Genomic DNA, 6,265 nt, shown 5'->3' with positions numbered 1-6,265 from the left:
AACGGACAGCGAGCGCGAGGGAAATGCGCCGCGTTTTAAATATTTACGAGCACGTCTAATTAAATAAAGTCATTTTCCGCTTTTGTTAATTTAAGTCCCTTCCTTCAATGAAAACCTCCCGCTTACTCCTCACCGAGTCAGTTTTAGGAGTTAAAGTTCTTTCTCGGCCGCTGGGAAGACAACGCTTCCTTTACTGTGAAAACAGCCGCTGGAGAGGTGACAGGGACGGCTGCGTGTTGAGGAGATGATGAGGTAGGATCGTCGCCAATGTAAAGTTGTTGGATAATTATAATAACAAACTCCAGTAGTCAGTTGAAGTTGCAGGATGAATTTATTATCCTCATCCACGAACAGCCAAGCAGTAACGGCCAAATCAGAACCATACAGTGTTCTAATGATGGCATCATAGGTGAGAACAACATTCTAAGAGGAACCAAGTATAACTGAGCAGAGCGATATATCACAGTGGACATAAAGTAGCACCAGCAAAATTACAATTTTGTAAACAATATATCCAATATCTAGGACATAGAACAGAGAATTGAGTCAGAAAAGTGACACCAGAAGGGATCAGTGTAATTCAGCAAATCCTCCTATAACTTAGAAATAAATGAGAATGTTTTTGAAAATGGTTGGATACTGTCAACAATGTTGTTTTATTGATTGCAAAACCTCGATAGAGGTTGATACACAAAGATGTGTCTGATCCAATTGTATTGGATGATGAGAGCATGAAAGCTTTTGTCGAACTATTAGACAGTCTTTTTCGAGCACCTCCATTGGGAATGTCAGATTATGCTAAGGATTTTGCATCGTACTGTTGTGAGAGAGATGGGGTGCATTATCAGTTTGAACCAAAAACATGGAATGGCATGTCGTCCAGTGGTATATTTTTTCGGCTACTTTGGATTCAGTGGCTGCAGCGTTATCAGGTTGTTAGAAAACACTTGCTGCAACTTGGTTGAGTCTGAAACAGACTGAGTAAATTCTGATGGGATATCCAGTTAAAGTGTATGTTCCACATTCAGTTGAAGTTCTTTTGAGAATCACCCAAACTCAGCATATGACTCATAGTCATAGTCAGCTGGCCAGGTATGAAAGCAACACTGTTGTCTAGTCCTTTTTTTGAAGATGTTAAGGATGAAACAGATCATTGTTTGGATGTGACGGAGTTGTGTACAAAACCCCGACCGGATATCAGAGAGAAACCATTAGAAGAATCAGATAGTGTGATATTTGTTGATGGATTGTGTTTGAGGAATGAAAGAGGTGTATTGAGTTCTACCTATCCAGTATGTACAGTGGCTATGTTATGTTATGTAACCGCTATTTCTATAGCCCACATATCCCCCGGGGGCATCTCGGCACTGTTGGGGATCCTGACAGGGAGGACAACCAGAAGACATTTAAACAGATAGGCCTTTAGTTGTTTTCTAAATTTGCTGTAAATAGGAATCTCACGGAGAGCTATGGGTAACTAATTCCAGTGGGGAACAGCCATTACAACGTTGTTTTTACCATGCGTTGCTATTACATTGCATGCGTTACAACGCATGCAATGTTACAACGCATGGTAAAAACCACGCATACCATTACAGTGCATGTGCTTTTACAACGCATGCAATGTAATGTGTAATGGCGAGGGATAGAGGCGGTGGCGGCTATCCATGTCGTTGTGAGGAAACTTAAACTGTTTCCTCACATCGATGTGCACCAAGCAGGAAGGAGGAAACAGACGGCAACGCTGGAGAGGAGAGAGGTAAGAGGATTTCAGCTTGGGGTGGGGGCTACTTTTGCAGGGTTTAGGGTAGTGTAAAAGTAATGTTCTAACGTTTGTGTGGTTTGTTTTAACATTTTTGTGTTTTTTTTAGTGCAGTGTTGTAGTGTTCGTTTGGTGTAGTGTATCAGGGTACAGTTATAGTGATTTAGATTTTAGGGTAGTGTAGTAGTGTTTGTGTAGTGATTCAGGTTTTAGCGTAGCGTAATAGTGTTTGTGTAGTGTAGTGTTTTAGGGTTTATTGTAGTGTAGTGTTTTAGGAATTAGTGTAGTGTAGTGTTTTAGGGTTTAGGGTAGTGTAGTAGGGCCCGATTCACAGAACTAACTTAAGACAAAATCCTAAGCTTACTACTTTTGGTATTCACAGAAGTTAGGATTTTGTCTTAAGTTTGTCTTAAGACAGACTTAAGACAAAATCCTAACTTAAGTCTGTCTCAAGTCTGTCTTAAGTCTGTCTTAAGACAAACTTAAGACAAAATCCTAACTTCTGTGAATACCAAAAGTAGTAAGTTTAGGATTTTGTCTTAAGTTGGTTCCGTGAATCAGGCCCGCAGTGTTTGTGCAGTGTAGTGTTTTAGGGTTAAGGGTAGTGTAGTGTTATAGGTTTTAGTGTAGTATAATAGTGTTTGTGTAGTGTAGTGTTTTAGTGTTTAGAGTAGTGTTGTATTGTTTTGGGGTTTAGGGTAGTGTAGGGGTGGGAGTAGTGTGGGTAGTGTTGTAGTGTAGCAGTGTTTTAGGGTTTAGGGTAGTGTAGGGTTGGAGTAGTGTGGTTAGTGTTGTAGTGTAGTAGTGTTTTAGGGTTTAGAGTAGTGTAGGGTGGGGGTAGTGTGGGTAGTGTAGTGTGGTAGTGTTTTAGGGTTAGGGCAGTGTAGTGTTTTAGGGTTTAGGTTAGTGTAGTAGTGTTTGTGTAGTGTAGAATTTTAGGGTTTAGTGTAGTGTTTTAGGGTTTAGGGGAGTGTAGTGGTGTTTGTGTAGTGCAGTGTTTTAGGGTTTAGGGTAGTATTGTAGTGTTTGTGTAGTGTAGTGCCTTCTGTGAATACCGCAATGAGTAAGTGCATTCTGTGAATACCAAAATAGTAGTAAGTTTAGGATTGAGTCTTAAGTTCATTCTGTGAATCGGGCCCTAGATTGGCAAAGGTATGTGCATCCACAACACTGAAATGACCTGACTATTTACCTCTGGTATTATTGAGTCTTAGAAGCATTTCAGATAAAAAGACTGGATTAAGTCCTCATGAAATACTAACGGGAAGAGCAATGAGACAGGCTGTTGTACCAGCAACCAAACTGATGAATATTTCTGCTATTCTAGTGCTTGATTATTGCAAAGGATTGACTGATCTGGTGCGTTCTGTGTCTCATTAGGTTGGACAACACAGCCGGATCTAGCACATGATTTGAAACCACAACACAGCCAGATCTAGCACATGATTTGAGTCCTGGTGAGCGGGTTCTCAAGAAACATGCGAGGAAGTCGTGTTTAGAACCCATGTGGCATGGACCATATCAAATCATTTTAGTGACAACAACAGCAGTGAAGTGTGGTGGCTTGCCAAACTGGATTCATGCGAGCCATACAAGGAGTGTGTCAAGTCAACTTGAAGACAGTAAGCAGCCACTGGTCAAAAAAAAGAAGAAGCTGGAAGCTAGAGGTTGGGAAGGCAAAGAATCTAGAGTGACGGATTCTGATGAGCATGTGGAGGATGAACAACCAAGCACAAGCCAAGTAAAGTGGGCACCATCTACTACATAATGAAGGACTGCTCTTGGAAAGGAGAAAGAGAAAGTAACAGAAAATAAAGAGCAAGTACAACAAAGGGAAGAACTGAATAAAAGAACATGTGAACCTAAAAAGGAGGGTGAAGAAGAAGTTCAAGAAAAAAGAGCAAGCAAAGGAGACAATTTGCCAAGTGGAGTGAAAAGACTGAAATACACTATTGCAATGAGAAGGTCACAGCAAATAATTGTCTCAAGTCAAACTGAACAAGAATGAGAAAAAGAATTAGTTAGAAGAACAAAAAGAATAAGAATTCCGAGCAAAAGATTTACAGCCCCAGAGTGGACTCACATGAGCTTGGAAAAAACTGAAAGCATTTATCAAATAAAGAAAGAAGCTGGTACTAGTACTGAGCAAGTTGATGAAAGCAAATTGAAACCACCTTAAAAAGAACTGCGAATAAGATTAAGGTGAATCAACTTTAGTCAAAATTATACTGAAAAATTAAGAAGAATGAAAGAAGATTTAAAAGAGACTTGAAAAAGACTCTGATAAAAAAAGGAAAAAGAGGGGAGTAAAGAAGAAAGCCCTGACGTGTTTGGATACACTAGTTTGGTAGTTTAGTGTTTAGATACACTAGTTTGGTAGATTTTTGAATTTTTGAACTTTTGACCCATAGGAAGGTATTAGAGTTTTTTCTTAGATTTCTGTCATTATTTTTCTAGTTTTTTTATATTTTTTAAATAGTTCAATAAAATGGCATAAACTACAGTGACTGAACATCCAAAACCTAGTTTAAAACGTAGGTGTATTGAAGTTTGTTTATGTAGTGTTTTACTATTAACGTTGATGTTGTTAACACTAACTGCCATTGTACCTATTCTATTGGTGACTAATTATCAGAATAATACTATTAATGTAATAAGTGAAAGGGTGAATATTGTGACTAAAATGCCTGAAAACTAATATTGAACAGATAGATGAAAGCATTTATCATCAGGACAAATCGATTAGTGATTTCTCGTCAAAAGTTTTCACATAATTACTCTACGAGATGTGGACATGATGGATGTGAGTGATTGTTATGTCTGCATGCAATTACCTTTTTCTGTCTCAGAGAGTGTGACCTACAATCATTTACCCTTAACATATCTGTATCATGTAGTGTCCTAACCAGTTTATTCAATGTTACAGGATAGTTGGAGTTCTACTACTCAAATTTAGATCTAGTATTTTCAGAAATTCCTATTAGAAAGGACATGAATAGGGTAATTCGTAATAGAAGAGCAGAAAATATGGGTGAGTTTTTTCATATTACTCAGACCCTAGATATATTATATGCTCATAGAAATAACCTAACTTGTAGTCTGCAAACGGAAGAAAGATATTTTATCAATATGGTAGAGGATAGAAGACAGGAAAGGAAAGCTGCTGAACTGGGGACACATGTTCCACCATTGGCTTTTAGATAGGGAAACTGCAAGAAGGGTGAGTCTTATGCTGCAATGTCTCTGGATTTGCATCATAAAGGGCAACTTTGTTTGCTTAGACTAAAAACTGATTATAATAATGATATCATTGGTACTAGTGAATGTGAACATACTTTGTTAATAACTGGCGGATGAGGGTTGAAAGTGGGAACTTATCCTGTTTTTCCAGGAGTTTATTATGTGTGTGGTAAAAGTGCCTGCTACAGGCTGCCTGCAAATTTGTATGGTAGTTGTTATTTCGGGATTGTATTCTCCAAGGTCTATCATGGAAATAAGAATAATAAGATGAACTAAATGAAGCATAGACTAACACTTAAAAAGAGAGCACGTTTTCCAGGAATAATAGGTAATATTTTTAGTGCACTGATACCTTCAGTTGTGGTCGTTCTAAATTCTCACAAAATTAGAACATTGTCTACAGTAGTTGATCGTTTATCAATGGATACTGCTGGTGGGTTCTTAATGATTGATACTGAAATGGTTGCAATTACTGCAATGGTTTTGCAAAATCGACTTGCCCTTGATATCTTATTAGCAAAAGAGGGTGGAGTCTTTGGTATGTTGAAAATCCAACATTGTTGTACTTATATTCTGGACAAGAGTAGAAATCTAGAAGGGTATATTAATAATATTACGAAATTACATGAAGATCTGACCCAACTAGAGGTTGATGGTGTCTGGGAGAAACTTGGTAAGAGCTTTTCCTCAGCAGGTAAAGGGTTCAATACATTTGGAAGTTGTTTATTAGGGAGAATACTAATACCAATGATTTCAATAGCTGCAGTGGTGTTATCAATCATAATAACATATAAATGTTGCAAATGTAGATATGAAAAGAAGAAAATTATAGAATTAGATAACAAACGAAAAGCAATGAATAGAAATAGAATTAAGGGATATGAAAGGAGATTAATATAATAAAATGAAAATTTGAGACTGAAAAATTATTAAGAGAGAAAAGATTACAGACCTCTAGATAAAATAAAGGTGGCAATTAGTATGATTGGTATTTTGCAATGGCTCAAAAATGGCATCAAAGGGGGGAATTGATGGAGCAGGGTTTTAAGTAAAAAACCTGCTCGAATTAACGCACCAATAAAATTTAATAATAGTGTAAGGTGTGACTAATATGCACCAACACAAACACAAGGGAAAAATGCTTTACGCATGAGTGCATTAATGCTAAGACTTAATGCATGGAAGACAATTTTTTTTTATTTGCTTTTAAAAGATTAACAAAAAGTAATGGTGCTTCTATAGAGTAATACTCTTGCTAAGGAA

Source organism: Lissotriton vulgaris, unplaced genomic scaffold (assembly GCF_964263255.1).
Source record: "Lissotriton vulgaris unplaced genomic scaffold, aLisVul1.2 SCAFFOLD_2104, whole genome shotgun sequence".
In the NCBI taxonomy this organism is placed as follows: Eukaryota; Metazoa; Chordata; class Amphibia; order Caudata; family Salamandridae; genus Lissotriton; species Lissotriton vulgaris.
The sequence above is the reverse complement of the archived record's forward strand: the minus strand, read 5'-3'. Positions refer to the sequence as shown.